This window comes from Mastomys coucha, unplaced genomic scaffold (assembly GCF_008632895.1).
Source record: "Mastomys coucha isolate ucsf_1 unplaced genomic scaffold, UCSF_Mcou_1 pScaffold15, whole genome shotgun sequence".
Lineage (NCBI taxonomy): Eukaryota > Metazoa > Chordata > Mammalia > Rodentia > Muridae > Mastomys > Mastomys coucha.
This window is the reverse complement of record NW_022196897.1, coordinates 12,658,147-12,674,654: the sequence shown is the minus strand read 5'-3', so window position 1 is coordinate 12,674,654 and position 16,508 is coordinate 12,658,147. Positions and strand designations below refer to the sequence as shown.

Genomic DNA, 16,508 nt, shown 5'->3' with positions numbered 1-16,508 from the left:
ATCCCCTATGTAGGCCTTGCCCTCCCTCTCCCTCTGGGCCCTTGCTTTCTTGATTCCCCATGAAGAGTCTCAGCTCTGGACTGAACTCAGGACTTCAAACCAGGGTCTCCCAGTGCGGGACTTCTTTCTTGGGGCCTCCGAATCATGCTATGTGGAATCCAGGGGGTGGGCTGTGGGCCCCTCAAGAGGCCAGCTAGCATTCTATTCTTCTTAACAAAGACATCTGATTCTTCTTGAAATCCTAAACTTGGATTTCTCTAGTGGAGATCTGAGAGCTGTTAGCTGACCCCAGATGGACCTGGGCAGCTGACCATGGAATGCTATTCTCCATGGTACTTAAGACATCGATACCCTATCTCCTCTGGAGCCAGCAGGGATTCCAAGTCCTGACCTACTCCAGCCTACCAATGTACAGCTCCTGGTCAGCAATACTTCAGAGCACGCCTCACAATGGATGCTATTGCCCACTGAATTAGGCAAAGCCAGGGTGTTCCCTGAGTCTCCAAGCACTTTGAAATTCTGTGACTTGGCATCTCATAGCATATCCCCCAAGAATGAAGACATTCCCAGTGTTTCAAGAATGGCAAACAGAGGATAGGACTTCTGGGAACAGGCTAAATGGGACACGAGCTCATCTGAAGGTAGAGAAACTGAGGAAAGAGGACAAATGACCTCCCCAGAGCCCGAATTGTAACTCCAGCCAGCACCCCGAAGTGCAGGGACAAGTGGGTGGATCACAGGTAGGAACCAAGAAAACTCAGACTCCACCGCAGGAACGTCACACCTGAGACTGGGTAGTCATACAAAAAGCACAAGGCAGGCTCCCCTCACCCAGGACAGGCAGTCCCCTCACTCACCTAGGACAGGCAGTCCCCTACCAAAGGCAGCCCACAGACCAGGACAGCTCCTGAGGTCCCTCACCTGAGCTGGAAGCCAATTTCCAAGGATAGCTGGAGGAAGTGCTGCTTCTGACCTGCACACCTGCTGTCCTCCACACCGTCTCCACCCACTTCAACCTGGGGCTGGAGTGGGAGGGGCAGGCTGCTCTCTACTACTTTTACTCTACCTCCTTAATTCCAGGCTTACATCTTGCTCCTGCGGAGGGAAGAAGAGCAGCGTCCCTAGTTCTCAGGATGGGACTTTGGAACTGACCTGGGAATGACAGAGAAGGCAGGACTGGGGACACCCTCCCAGTTACTGTGGACCTTGTCCTCTGCCCTTCTCACTTGGGCCAGGCCAGATGGAGTCAGGTAACAAGTGACTGAGCATCCAGAGGCTACAGGGCTGCTTCCTGCAGAGCTGCAAACGTAGGTGGGGCAGAGGAAGCCACTTTCCTTTAGACCTGTTGAACTTTTAAAACATAAGGTACTGGATAAAGCTCAGTTGAATATAGGTAGAATTGTTTACCTACCATGCAGGAAGTCCTGTGTTCAAGCCCAGGCACCACATGAAACCAGCTGTGATGGAGCCTGGTGAAGTCCTGGCACTCAGGAGGCAGGAGGATCAGATGTTTAAGGTCATCCTCTGAGTACAAAGCCAGGTTGGGCTCCAGGAGACCTTGCTTCAAAATATGGGGAAAATGGAGCTGGAGAGATAGATAGTTCAGTGGGTGAAGAGCTTGCCATACAAGCATGAGGACCTGAGTTCAGAGGCACGGCACTGACGTAAAAGCTAGGTATGGTGGCACATGTCTGTAATCCCAGCATTGTGGAGAGGGTTGAGGGCAGAAGCTACTGAATCTCGAGATCTTACTGGCTAACCAGTCCAGTGAACTGCAGAACTTCAGGTTCAGTGAGAGACTCAGTCTCAGATAGCTATGTAGATGAGTAGATAGATAAGACAGATGATAGATAATATATAATAGATAGAGACAAGATAGATATGATAGATAGATGATAGATATATAGGGAATAGAGATGATAGATAGATAGATAGATAGATAGATAGATAGATAGATAGATAGATAGATAGAAGACAGATAATAGATATAGACATAGACAGAAAAATAGTGTCCTTGTTGGAGCTTCTATTGCTGTGATAAAACATCATAACTAAAAATAACTTGGGGAGGAAAGGGCTTGTTTTGCTTACACTTCGAGGTAAAAGTTCATCAGGACAGGAACTCAAGCAGGACAGGAACTTGGAGGCAGGAGCTGATGCAGAGGCTGTGGGGAAGTGCTGCTTACTGACTTGCTCTTCCCTGTTTGCCCTGTCTTCTTATACAACCCAGGATCACCGGCCCAGGGGTGGCACTGTCCACAGTGAGCTGGGCACTTCCACATTAATCATTAATCCAGAAAATAAAAATGTTCTACAGGCTTGCCTAGAGGCAGTCTGGCAGGGACATTTTCTCAGTTGAGGTTCCCTCTACTAAAATGACTCTGGCTTATGTCAAATTGACATAAAAACTAGCTAGCACAGTTAACTCTGCTTCAGAGCAACCTCGCAATGACTGCTGCTGCCTTCTGACCTAGGCAAAGCCAGAGTGTTTCCTGAGCCTTCAAGCACTTTGAAATTCTGTGACTTTATATCCCATAGCATACAAGAATGAAGACAGTCCCAGTGATTCATGAGTGTTTCACCCCAAAACACAGGGACGAGTGGGTCACAGGTTGGAACCAAGAGAGCCCAGACCCCACCTCAGGAATGTAGCACCTGACAAGGCTGAGACACAAACACATTACTGTTAAAGCATACTTTGTCTTTCTTGTTCATCCCAATATCTCATAATGTTAATAATAACACAGTAAAAAGCATTTCTTTTTTTAAAAGATTTATTTATTTATTTTATGTGTATGAGTACACTGTATAGCTATACAGATGGCCATGATATGTGGCTGCTGGGAATTGAACTCAGGACCTCTGCTTGCTCCGGCGTAATTCATTGTAGCTGTCTTCAGACGCACCAGAAGAGGGTGTCAGATCTCATCACGGATGGTTGTGAGCCACCATGTGGTTGTCGGGATCTGAACTCAGGACCTTCAGAAGAGCAGTCAGTGCTCTTCTTACCCGCTGAGCCATCTCACCAGCCCCAGTAAAAAGCATTTCAACATTTAAAAGTCACATGGCCTTTAAAAATTCAAACACTTCAAAGTTCAGGTTCTTTAAAATATATATAAAAGTCTCTCTAAAATATCCAAAGTTTCTCTAAAATTCCAAAGTCTTTTAACTGTGAACTCCTGTAAAATAAAATATAAGCAGATACTTTCTTACTCCATGGGAGAACCAGTGCAGTTAGAGTCAAATCAATCCAAACTTGGAATTTAACAGTTTAACAATTCAGGGCTTGATGTTCAGGACCTACATTCCTCAAGGCTCTGGAGGGCCTGGCAGCGACCTCAGTGTTCAGGACTACCATCTGCAGCACACAAAGCTTGACTAATAAGCTCAGATCAGCTCCACTGTATGGCTGCGGCTGTCCTCAGCAGTCATCCACGGTCCTGTCTTCTCTAAGAACACTCACGGGGGGCTCTGAAACTGGGCCACATTATCTTCTCCAATAACCCCTTCTAGGCTCTCCTCAAAGACTCTGACCCTGTCACACAGTCATGAGCCTCAACTTCTCTCCATGAACTCTTCAATCCTCAGGTTCATGCAATTTGAGGTGCACCTTCACCAGTGGTCTCCTCCAACATCTCTTTAGTTCAGCCCCGCTAATCAGTGCCAAGTCTCAGCTGCTCTCCATGACCCCTTCATGCCTTTAAAGCCAACACTACTTGCAGGACTTTTTTTTTTTCTCCAGACACACATGGTTTCTCTGTGTGGTCCTTGTTGTCCTGGAACTCACTCTGTAGACCAAGCTGGACTCAAACTCAGAAACTGAACAGTGATCACGAGTTAAGGTTCTTTTTTAAAGGACTTTTAAAACCAAAGATTTAAAATCATTGTGCCAAATTATTCCACCAATCAGGATTTAGGAATGGGGTACCTCCTTAGGAACTTGTCTTTGTTGTACACTCATCCTGTGCCCATTGGTTCGGGTATTCACTGTGGCTGGTGACTTGCCTTGTCTAATGTTCATGCCCTAACTTGTCATCCAGGAAGTCAGTTACCCACATCCATGTCTCTTTCTGCCAAGTAGGATGTCATTTTCCAGGGAGGTCTTGGGAACTTATACTTTACTACTACTCAAAACAGAAGTCATATTCCAAATAGTTTCTTATAATGGTGCAGGTGTCTCTCTTATGTTGGGGTCATCCCAGGGGCAGCTTATAAAAGCAAATACCATAAAAGCTTACACACAGGTGCAGGAAGTGCTGCTGGGTGGTTGGTTCAGGTCCAAGCTTATTATAGGTAATTGTACAAAGCAGTTCTACTGACTTCAATCGTGATTGGTTTCCAAGGCTACAGAATATAACAGAATGTGCAATCAACTTGGGTGTGAGAAAGATTCCTAGTAACAGCAGAAATAACATGTGAGAAAGTTTCCTTATAACATTAGTAACAGCAAAATGACAGGCTAGCCAGGGAACAGTTACCTAGGCTTTAACATTCTATCTAAGCCTTAATTCTTACCGAGGCCTCAACACTGTACTTATTTATAATAAAATAATTTTTTACTTATTATATATAATATAATTTTATTGTACATTTATTTTATGTATAGACGTGCTCTATCTGCGTGTACACTTGCATGCCAGAAGAGGGCATCAGATCCCATTACAGACAGTTGTGAGCCACCATGTGGTAGCTGGGAATTGAACTCAGGACCTCTGGAAGAGCAGCTCTTAACCACTGAGCCATCTCTGTAGCCCACATTTTCTTTCTCTCTTTCTTCCTTCCTTCCTTCCTTCCTTCCTTCCTTCCTTCCTTCCTTTCTCCCTTCCTTCCTCCCTCCCCTCTCTCTTTCTTTCTTCCTTTCTTTCTTTTTCTTTTTCTTTTTTTTCGGAGACAGAGTTTCTCTGTGTAGCCCAACTGTCCTGGAACTCAGAGATCCACCTGCCTCTGCCTCCCAAGGGCTAGTATTAAAGGCATGTAGTACCACCATCACCTGGCTTTACAGTATCATATTTGACTGCCAGCAGAAGGTATAGCCTTGGCTGTCTCTGGACCACAGCCTCTCTGTACTGACCCAAAGGAAACACTTCCCAGAAGATTCTGCCTCACTGATGCTGGTCTCTTTTTGTTTATTTGGGTTTTTTAATTGTTTGTTTGTTTGTTTTGAGACAGCGAAGTGTCCCAAAACAAGTATTCTTTAAAAAGTCAGTTGTGTTGGATGGTGTTTTGCTGGGGCAAAAACATGAAGAAACATTTTGCTGAAGCAGACACAGGTGAAAGGATGTTCTGCTAAAGCAAGCATGTGAAATGACCCATGATGAAGGATTCTTTGCTAACGACATGCATCTATTGGTCTGACTTACATATTGTAGTTGAGCTTCATTTGTCAGGACTCTATAGAGAGAAACATCAAAAAACTTCTGGTGGTGTGCTATGGCTTCTTGCTGCTTCCTCAGACTTGGGCCAGTTGGCAGAGTGATGTCAACTGAGACAGTTGCATGAGCAGAGCCAAGACCCATGATGTTTAGAGGGAGTAGAAAAAGAACCCAATGGACTGTGACAGAGGCTGGGCTTGTCTTGCTGGTAGAGCTAGCTGTGCAACACTTTTTGGTCTCATTCCTTGCTGATCTTTGCTTTGTCAAGAGAAGGACAGCCAAGAACTTCTCCAGGCATACCTGGTGATCCTAATCCCTCCTGCTGTCTCACGTTGATTCATCTGAGGCCTGGCTGTTCCTGCTCGGTAGTGCCACCACTGCTGCTATCCCAACTCTACCTAACTGGACTGTTGGTCTATCTGTGAAGCGTTTGCGAGTGGATCAAGCTGCCATTGCTGTCCTGTGAACTAAACTGTTGATTTCCTGACAACACAGATGGGATTTGCTCCAAAGAACCCTTTCTAAACAAGTCCATTTCCCCCATATCCTTTCTTTTACACTACCTCTGTTGGGTGGTGGGCTAGAAGGGAGGTTAACGCAATTAAAAACCATCATTAAAAATAAGCTTTGAGGGCTGGAGAGATGGCTCAATGGGTAAGAGCACTGATGTCTCTTCTGGAGTTCCTGAGTTCAAATCCCAGCAACCACATGGTGGCTCACAACCATCCATAATTGGATCTGATGCCCTCTTCTGGTTCGTCTGAGGACAGTGACAATGTACTCATATACATAAATAAATAAAATCTTTAAAAAAAAAAAAAAAGCTTTGAAAAAATTAAAGTTGCCAGTCAGGGTTTCTCTATGTAGCCCTGGCTGTCCTGGAACCTACTCTGTAGACTAGCTGGCCTCAAACTCATAGAGATCCACGTGCTTCTGCTTGCAGAGCACTAGATTAAAGGCGTGGGTCACCACCTCCCATCTTGCTGGTCTCTTCTTTTTTGTTTGTTTGTTTTGTTTTGTTTGCTTTGTTTTTTCAAGATGGGGTTTCTCTGTGTAGCCCTGTGTAGCCTCTGTATAGTCCTGGAACTCACTCTGTAGACAAGGCTGGCCTTGAACTCAAAATCCGCCTGCCTCTGCCTCCCAAGTGCTGGGATTAAAGGCCTGCGCCACCACTGCCTGGCCTTTTTTTTTTTTTTTTGGACAAAAGGTTTCCTTGTGTAGCCCTGGCTGTCCTGGAATTGCTTTGTAGACTAGGCTAGCACCTTAATGGTCCTTAATTCAAAGTATCATGTGAATGGCCCTGATAAAGTCTATTAGGGACTCTCAAACTTCCCTATGAAATTTTACATGGCAGGCTTCCACTATCTAAATTTCTCTCAACACTCTTGTCTTCTAAGCTCACAATGAACAATCCATTGAGCCATAAGCACTCATTGGTTTTTCTTTCCCAAAGTTCAAATGCTACCACAAGCCTCCCCCAAGCACATGCTCAGCGCCTCACTCCCAGCCCCACTTCCAGTTCCTTAAGGCTTCTGCTGCTGTGATAAAGCAGAATGACCCAAAGCAACTTGAGGAAAAAAGAGTTTATTTCCACTCACATTTCCAGCAACAGTCTGTGGCTGGGGACGTCAGGGAAGGAACTCAAGCAGGACAGGAACCTGCAGGCAGGATGGATGCTGGGGCCATGACGGAGTGCTGCTTCCTAGCTTGCCCTCACAACTTGTTCAGCCTTCCTTCTTATAGTGTCCAGAAGTGGCACTGCCCACAGTGAGCTGGGCCATCCCACATCATTCATCAATCACAAAAAAAAGGTGCAGGGCAGGCTTGCCCACAGGCCAATCTGGTGGGAATATTTTCTCAAATGAGGTGACTTCTTCCAAAAATAACTCTAGCTTAAAAGTTGATATAAACCTAGCCTGCACAGATAGACAGAGACAGAAAGTATTAGAAGAAGAGACACTCAGCATCTATTTCTGATTAATACATATTCACATATGTACACACATAAATACAGACATAGATGCCACACATATACATACAAATGGATTTTAAAAGGTATAATTTCCTCGTTTCTATAAGAGTCTGTTACAACTATCATCAGGGTCTTCTGTGCCCCCAAGCTGCACCACCCTACCTATTTGCCTCATGCATGCTGCATAAGGTCCCTTTCTTTATGCACATAGGGTATTCCCTGTGCTGCGGGACTTCAGTTTACTGTCCCAAACTAAAACTGCTGTAAACACCTTTGCAGGAGTATTTTAAAGACTTTAGCTTCATTTGTTTAAGAGCACCCAAAGCCAGGTGCAGCAGGGCACACCTTTAATCCCAGGGCTCAGGAGGCAGAGACAGGCAGATCTCTGTGAGTTCCAGGCCAGCCTGAAGTATGTAGAGAGATCAGATTTTAAAAATAAATAAATAAATATTTTAAAAGCACCCAAGAAAGGGATAGTGGCATGTTTGGCAAAATCTGTTTAATCTGATATAAAATTATTCATCACAAAAGATCCAGTTTTCAAAACTAATATCAGCTTTTACTTTTGCCCAATCTGACCATAAGACATTGTGTAAATTTCAATTGTATTTTCCTTAGGATTGAGATGTTGAGCATCTGTTCATGGGGCTACTGTTTTTACCACAGCCCTTTGGTTAACTGTCCTCTTTTGTTTGAGCTTTACTTCAAGCACTTACTTTAATACTCTGTTTAGAAGATCCTATGTAGTCTTGATACAGTCTTGAATAAATGACTTTAAAGTGTTTTCTTTCAGAGTGTTAGTTCCTGCTTTGACAAAAGCAAGTTAAGGGATCAGGGTTTATTTGGTTTGTAGTTCATGTTGGAGAAGTCATGGAACCAAGAGCCTGAGGTAGCTGGTAGCACTATATCTGAACTCAGGAAGTAGAAGCCCAGCATTCAGAAGAAACAGAGACAAGCCTCATCTACACTGTAAATTCTATATAGTGAGATCCTGTTTTAAAAAAAAGAGGAGGAAGCCAGGCGGTGGTAGCGCACACCTTTAATCCCAGCACCTGGGAGGCAAAGGCAGGCGGATTTCTGAGTCTGAGGCCAGCCTGGTCTCCAGAGTGAGTTCCAGGACTGCAACAGGCTGGCAAGCCTTGGCCCCTTAACCCGTGGGAGAAATAGGGTCCTGGTAGTCAGACGGGCAAGAAGTCGGTTGATTGACAGGCAGACATGACACAAGGAAGTGCAGGATCTGAATGTATTTGCACAAAGTGAGCATTAGGCTTTTATAGTCATCCAGAAGACAAAAGGAAGTTAGATAAACAGTCAGGGTAATTGACAGAAACCAGGCAGGCAACAACTACAACAAAGTCAATTTGATCTTAACAGAATGATTTTAACAGAAGAGCAGTTGGTGCCCTTTCCCGCTGAGCCAACTTGCCAGCCCTAAGCTAATCCTCTGGGCTCATTGGAGGTAAGTACCAGGAGGTCCCATTCTTGCAGCTTTTGGGAATGGCTTTGGCTGTAACTATAAGCATTAGTGACAGATTCCCAATTTGCAGGGAAGCCTTTTGGCTTCCCTCTAGTATGTAAAGTAGTCTTCCGCACATGACTAATTTTACTTAGTTGACGGTAAACTATAATGCCTGATCTCTTTCTCCTTCTCTGGAGACAATTCTAATTTTACTTTGTTGACAGTAAACTCCAATGCCTGATCTCTATCTCTTACTCTAGAGACAATCTGTCTGATTAAGGTAGCTTCCTTGTGAAATTCCAAGCTAACAACAGCTTGGTACCTATTAGGATGCTGGAACACTGCGGGGGGCCAGGAAACAACACTTAATCTAGCTTGGCTATTTACAAATCATTTCTTGGGGCACCTCTATGCCTGAATAATAAAGAAAGCATGCAAAACTCTCCATTGACTATTGCAAAGACCATTCTGGAACACATCTGAGTTAGGGAACACCAACGAATTCCAGGAGGCTAGCTTCTCTGAAGCTGTACGCCTCAGATCTGTGGCCAAGCTTTCATGCTTGACACCCAGACTCCACTGAAGTGGGCGTGGCACAGGACAGCCAGGGCTACACAGAGAAACACAAACAAAACAACACAATTATTTGTAACTTTGGCTCCAAGGATCCAATGCTCTCTGTGGCCTCCGTGGTCACTAATGTCTGCCACGGTTGAAAGGAAAGTGAGAGAGAAGACAAAGGTGGATTCTGGGCTGCATCACTCCAGAAGAGGTATTTGAGCTCAGGACACCAACCTCCTGGCCACCCATAAAAAAAGAAATTATGCTGGGATAGTAGGAAGTACCTCATCATAACATGGCCCATGGATGAACTTGTCTGAGACTTCAGAGCACTTGTGAGAAAACTCCAAGAAAACAAGTCTTTGACATCAGTTTCCTCAAAACATGGAATTATTCTTGGAATGTGTCTTCAGGCTCCACCCAGATGCTGCAGACAGGAGTGAGTTTACTTCAGAGTACTTATTACTGCTTGCTGGAGCTAGTTAATTAATGTTTAATGTTATATGCTTCTATGGAAAAACATGTTTTTGCCATGTGTGGCTTGTCCTTGTAATTGTATATAGCCTGAACTCATGAGAACTCTACTCATAAGACAGTTCTTAACCCTCAGAGTAATTGTCTGGGGTTCTTAATAAAGTCCACTACTGTATGATACTATAGTTCACTTCATTTACTGGCTCCATTCTCCCAGGTCCCTCCCACCACCTCTAGAACAGTAACAGTATCTGTACTGGCTGGTTTTATGTGCCAACTTGACATAGGCTGGAGTTATCACAGAGAAGAGAGCTTCAATTGGGAAAATGCCCCCATGAGATCCACCTGTGGGGTATTTTCTCAATTAGTGATCAAGGGGGTAGGGCTCCTTGTGGGTGGTGCCATCCCAGTGCTGGAAGTCTTGGATTCTATAAGAGAGCAGGCTGAGCAAGCCGGTGGAAGCAAGCCAGTAAGAAACATCTCTCTATGACCTCTGCATCAGCTCCTGCTTCCTGACCTGCTTGAGTTCCAGTCCTGACTTCCTCTGGTGATCAACAGCAATGTGGAAGTGTAAGCTAAATAAACCCTTTCCTCCCCAACTTGCTTCTTGGTCATGATGTTTGTGCAGGAATAGAAACCCTGACTAAGACAGTATCTCTAAGATGTTTGGTCATCCAGAAGATGGCCAGTGTGTCAGGGGGGATGGGTGGGGGTAAGAAAACCTAGAAACTAGAATCTGGTGTGTCGGTATGAAGAAGCCATCAGTCCTTAAAGGGGACAGTAGAGTACATGACAGACAAGGTTCTGGGGCCTGACTAGCATGTTCAAGTTGGCCTGGGATCCCCAGGTTCCCATGAACAGCCTTAGAAGGCTAAGTATGGTTGGAACACACAAGCTACTCCAGAAAGCTGCCAGCTAGGAAGACTCCAGAGAAGTCATTGAGAAGCCAGCTTCCAAGAAAGGGGTCCCTGTTTCTACTTGTGGGTGCTGCACCAAAATGAAGCAGTGGATATGTTCTGCATTGATTACCACCACCATCATCATCCCCTCAAGACATCTTAGATGTAAATTACAAAGGCTCGAGGCTAGGTGGGGAATAAATTGGGGAAGTCATCGAAAGCCAGCAACAGACTGTCCATATGCATGTCCCAGAGACCTCTAGGTGCCCTACTAACCCACCCAGCCAGCCCAGCTCAGAGCTTGTGATGGCCATTCTACCTCCAAACATTTTTTTTTGCCAGAGTTTCACTAGGTAGCCTTGGCTATCCTAGAACTTTCTATATAGACCATGCTGGCCTCAAACTCATAGAGATCTGCCTGCCTCCACTTCCTAAGATCTAGGATTAAGGGCATGTACCACCATGTCAGACTCTTACTGAGAAGAGGGGAGTGGTTGTGTATTTATTTTATTTTATATGTATGGGTTTTTGTCTGTCTGTATGTCTGTGTATCATATGTGTGCCTGGTGCCATGAAGGCCAGAAGGTGTTGGAACCTCTGGAACTGCAGTTACAGGTGGTTGTGAGAGAACTGGACACAGAACTTGGATGTGCTGGCTAGTTTTATGTCAATTTGACACAAGTTAGAGTCACTGGAAAGGAGGGAACCTCAATTGAGAAAATGCCTTCATAAGATCCAGCTGGAAGGCATTTTCTTAATTAGTGATTGGCCAGGGATGACCTAGCCCATTGTGGGTGGTGCCATCCCTGGACTGGTGGTCTGGGTTCTGTAAGAAGCAGGCTGAGCAAGCCAGTAAGCAGCACCCCTCCATAGCCTCTCTGCATCAGCTCCTGACTCCAGGCCCCACCCTATTTGTGTTTGTGTCCTGATTTCCTTCAACGATGAACAACGATGTGGAGATGTAAATGGAATCAACCCTGTCCTCCTTGAGTTGCTTTGGTCATGGCGTTTTATCACGGCAATAGTAACCCTAAGTAAGATACTGGCTCCTCTCTATGAGCAATAAGTGCTCTGAACCACCGAGGCATGTCTTCAGGTCTTTCTTTTTGTTCCCCCCTCCTCTAGTTGATAACTAGTGTAGACTCCTTGTGATCCTATTTATTGTATCCCTTCCCAATTCTCACTAGGAAGAAATGTTCTTGGTACTGATCCTGTCGAGGAACCCTCACAGTGATCCTGCTCTGCTCCTGGAAGTTGCAGAACCTGTTTAAACCTGGCTGATTTCTGACCAGCACCTCTAATGACTCAATAAACCCTTTATTTCAAAAATCCCTCTGTTCTGAGTCTTTGGTTTAACAGTGTACAAGCCAAATGGGATTGACTTACTATAAAACTATGACCTCAGATCATGGCCAATGTGGATAAGGATGGGCCTTTAACTTGAGGACCCATCTGCAAAATAAAGACATTTCAAGAAGACTTATTAAATCTTTAGTCTCAGCTTCCTTAGGGCCTAGAAATGTTAACAGAACACTAACTTAATAAGAGATGGGAAAAGACTGCAGCGAATCCTGGTTACTTCAGGAAAGCAGCATTGTAAAAGATAGAATGAAGAAATGAGGTGGACTAGAGATGAAGCTCTGCAGCCAGGCACCCGGCCTGCATGTGGAAAGTCCTGGGTTAGACCTTCAGTACTACAGAAAGAAGAAATGAGATGGAGAAAGCATTGAAGGAATAAAACTCTGAGAGAAAGAGGAGTGTTGCAGTGTTCCTCCCTGGTGGGAACCTCCAGGTTATTACTGAGAAATTTCGTGGATAAAACGGATAGCAGTTGGTAAGGTCCTAATGAGAGAATTTAGAGAAGTGGGGGGCAGGGAGGGTTTAAGGTACAAGCTGTGGACTTGGTGTACTTGGACCTGCACCCTGTAAATAGCTGTGTCCCTCTTACCCAATTGTATTATAGGGTGGACACTGCTTCTGACTGGAAATCAGGAAGCATGCAAACTGTTCTTCAGATAAAATTAACTGCACTGGCCGGGCAGTGGTGGCGCACACCTTTAATCCCAGCACTTGAGAGGCAGAGGCAGGTGGATTTCTGTATTTGAGGCCAGCCTGGTCTACAGAGTGAGTTCCAGGATAGCCAGGGCTACACAGAGAAACCCTGTCTCGAAAAACCAGAAAATAAAAAAATAAAAAAATAACTGCACTTGCTCTGCAGGCCCTGGGGGTTCCCGCTAGCCCATGGTGCAGAGCAGAAGCTGCAGGGGACAGATTCTCCCTGTGACAACCCTCAGTGGAAGAGCTGCTGGGACTTCATGAAGAGCCTGTGGAGGCCAGCAGCAATTTCGGGAACTTAGCTCTGGACTAAGATGCACCAAATGAAGCTCGGGGTAATCCTGAAACTGGAGCCCAATGGACCAAATTTCTTGAGGGATGTCATGGGAACTCTGAGGAAACACCCATGCCCACAGGAGTTCCATGCAAAAGGGAAATACCTGCACAGGGTTATATAGCCTGTCAAAGGAGGTTCTCAGGAGCTAAGAACCGCTCACACCCAGGACTGCCTGGAGCTGTGGCTGTGTTCTACCTGTCCTGAAATAGTATGTTATTGAACAGCTTTCCTCTGACCACTGGAGCTCCTGGGTTTGTGAACGTTTCTGCTCTGGTGGAAAAGAGTGAGCCAAGTCAGCCCCACGAACACCTAGACAATGACTGACACCTGTGCTGAGGCCTTGCTGACTGTAGGCAGGGGCCACATAGACTGAGTAGTAAAGGGGTCTACATACTCTCCTCTCCCCACGCCAGGTGCAGTGGTTCTGGAAACCAGGCCTTGCAATCACAAGTGAAGGAGACTGGGGTAGCTTCTATGCAGGCAGCTACAGCTATGTTCTCAGCCCTTTAGGGCAGAGCATCCCAGGCTGTGCACCCTTGAGTCATCAGGGAAAGCTCATCAGCACTGGATGCATCTGTATTTCCCGGTGGTGAACAAACCCATCTTATGTGAATGGAGTAGATGAGAGGAAGGCATCTGCCAGATGAGTATTGTTGCTTGCAGTCTGGCCCAACAGTGGCCATACCTACTGTCCCTTAAAAAGGTAATTTTTATATTAATAAGAGAGACTAGTAGCTAGCAGTAATGGGTAAACAGATAAGGAGTGGGGGAAGCCAAAGGCTGCATGGCGTTCTTAGAGGCACAGAGCAGGAGACGGCACTGTCTGTGCTCAATTGTACCAGATGATTGGAGAGGTGAAGCTGTTTGCCAAGACTACTGTAGTTTCTGGAACCTAAAAAGATCTAACAAAACCTGCAAACACCAGTGGCCTTGCCTGGGGAGACATATTTAATAGAAGGAAGGGTGTGGCTTAACTCAGGACAGACAGCATCTGGAAGCAGAGGAGAAACCCTGGAAGAACCAGACTCTAATTCCTGGATTTCTCACTTTAGCCTCTAGGACCATGAAAAATCAGTCTCTTTTTTTTTTTTTCTTCTAAAAGATTTTATGTGTATGAGGGTTTGCCTGTGTGTATGTCTATGCACGATGTGATTATCTGGTGCCTGGCCAGAAGGGGCATCATATCCCCTTAGACTGGAGTCTTAGACAGAAGATTGTGTGCTGGGAATTGAACCTGAAGAGAAGACAGTCTCTTAATTGCTGAATCATCTCTCCAGCCTTGTCCTCCTCTTTTTTTCTTCTTTCTTCCTTCCTTCCTCTTTTTCTCTTTTTTCTTCCTCCTCCTCTTCCTCTCCTCCTTCTCTTTCTCCTTCTTCTCCTTCTCCTCCTTCTCCTTCTTCTTCTATTCCTCCTCCTGTTCCTCCTCCTCCTCCTGTTCCTCTTCCTCCTCTTCCTTCTTGCTGGAACTTTCTAGTATTTTGAGCATAGCTTTACAGCCTGCCCACACCTGTGTTTCTGTCCTTGGTGCTTGTCTTTTATGGTTCTTTAGTAGCAAAGTAATTCTGCTTGGAGCATCTTGAATCTTATTTTTGAGATTCTGATGTTGAGTTTCACCCTCAGTAGGCTGTGAGCTCAAGACCAGTTCCTTTTCTCAGCCTGTGGGGGCACTGTCTCGTTTGGCAGCATTAGGTCCCACAGTAGGGACTGGGGATGGGTCAGATAGATCGCCAGGGTCAGCTCTGGTTTCATGTAAGTTGTGCATAAGTAGATCGGGAAGTGGGGTAGGGTGGCAATTCCCATTTCTGCTTCCCAGGCCCCAAGTAAAGAGGGAGTTGGTAACAACTGACTTAGTAGTAGGAGATTCTCAAGTGGAAGAGCTGGCCTGCCTTCCTGTAGGTGCTGGGGGCCCTGAAGAAGCAAGCAAGGTACCCAGTGGAGGGTATGGCTGCTGCAGCATCTCTATATAAGCATTCATTCTCACCACTGGTAGCAAGGGAACCACACCTTGGCAGGCTCTTAATGCTCCAACCCCAGTGGCATGTCTCCCATGCCCAAGCCTGGTTCTTCCTAAGGTAGGTACTCTGCTGGGGTACACATCAGGTCAAAGAACTGCTGGGGTATCCATTTACAGTTCTGTAGATAAACCTGAACATGAAGGCCAGAGTGTCCATACTTGACAGTATAAGACCTGCATGAAGAGCACCACCAGACAAGGCATGGGAGAAGGCAGAATGACCTCATGCTGTTGTTCCAAAGCCCTTCAGACAATTAGGAAGGTGTATGCATCAAGTTAGTAGACAGGAGACCATTATCAGCCTTCAGCATTATCTAATCACTCCCAACAGGTATTCAGGGCTCTGGCTGCCCTAGCTATGCCCCCTTTGGAATCGTGAGAACTTCAAATAGCCAGCAGTGGTGGTGCCTTTATCCCAGCACTTGGGAGGTAGAGGCAGGCAGATCTCGGTATCTCGGTGAGTTTGAGGCTAGCCTGCTCTACAGAGAGAGTTCCAAAGCTACATAGAGGAACCCTGTCTCGAAAAACCAAAAAATAACCAACCCCATCCCTCAAATCCTTTGAATAATCGGTCTGTCCTTCCTTCAAGACACTACCTGGATGACCTAGCAATACCCTGCTTCCTGGACACAGCATGGACATTGGAACAGTGATCTCTTCACGGAATGAAGAAAGTGGAGCGCTAATCAGCTGCATTTACATAGTTGTTAGTAGTTAACCCTCCGAGAAGGTAACAGGGAGCAGCCACTGCTGCTTGTGGCTATACTGTGCAGGCACTTACAGAAATCACACGCCATCAAGAAGAGAAGAAAGAAGTAATTGTGAACTGCCTAACATAGGCGCTGCCCTGGCTAGTTTTAAGTCACCTTGTCACAAGCTAGAGGCATCTGAAAAGAAGGAAACTCAACTGAGAAAATGCCTCCATGAGCTCCAGCATAGAAAACGCCTCCGTGAGCTCCAGCATAGAAAACGCCTCCATGAGCTCCAGCATAGAAAACGCCTCCATGAGCTCCAGCAGAGAAAACGCCTCCATGAGCTCCAGCACAGAAAACGCCTCCATGAGCTCCAGCACAGAAAACGCCTCCATGAGCTCCAGCAGAGAAAACGCCTCCATGAGCTCCAGCAGAGAAAAACGCCTCCATGAGCTCCAGCACAGAAGCCACTGCTGCCTGTGGCTGTGCTGTGGCTTTCCTTATGACTTTTCTGGCCACTTAGCTCTCCTGTGTTGTCTCTTCAGGTCTTAGCTCATTCTCCTCTATAGACCTTTGTGCCATCACTGTAAAAAAGCTTTTTTTAGCCAGGCGGTGGTGGCGCACGCCTTTAATCCCAGCACTTGGGAGGCAGAGGCAGAGGCAGGCAGATTTC

General features: G+C 45.8%; 1 long non-coding RNA gene across 1 annotated transcript; it reads left to right on the top strand.

Moving 5' to 3' along the window:
- The first annotated feature begins 525 nt into the window (after positions 1-525).
- LOC116091879 lies at positions 526-12,067 on the top strand. Its single transcript, XR_004119100.1, has 3 exons — positions 526-641; positions 1,081-1,250; positions 11,925-12,067. It is a non-coding gene; the product is annotated as an uncharacterized LOC116091879 (long non-coding RNA).
- The last annotated feature ends 4,441 nt before the right edge of the window (positions 12,068-16,508 follow it).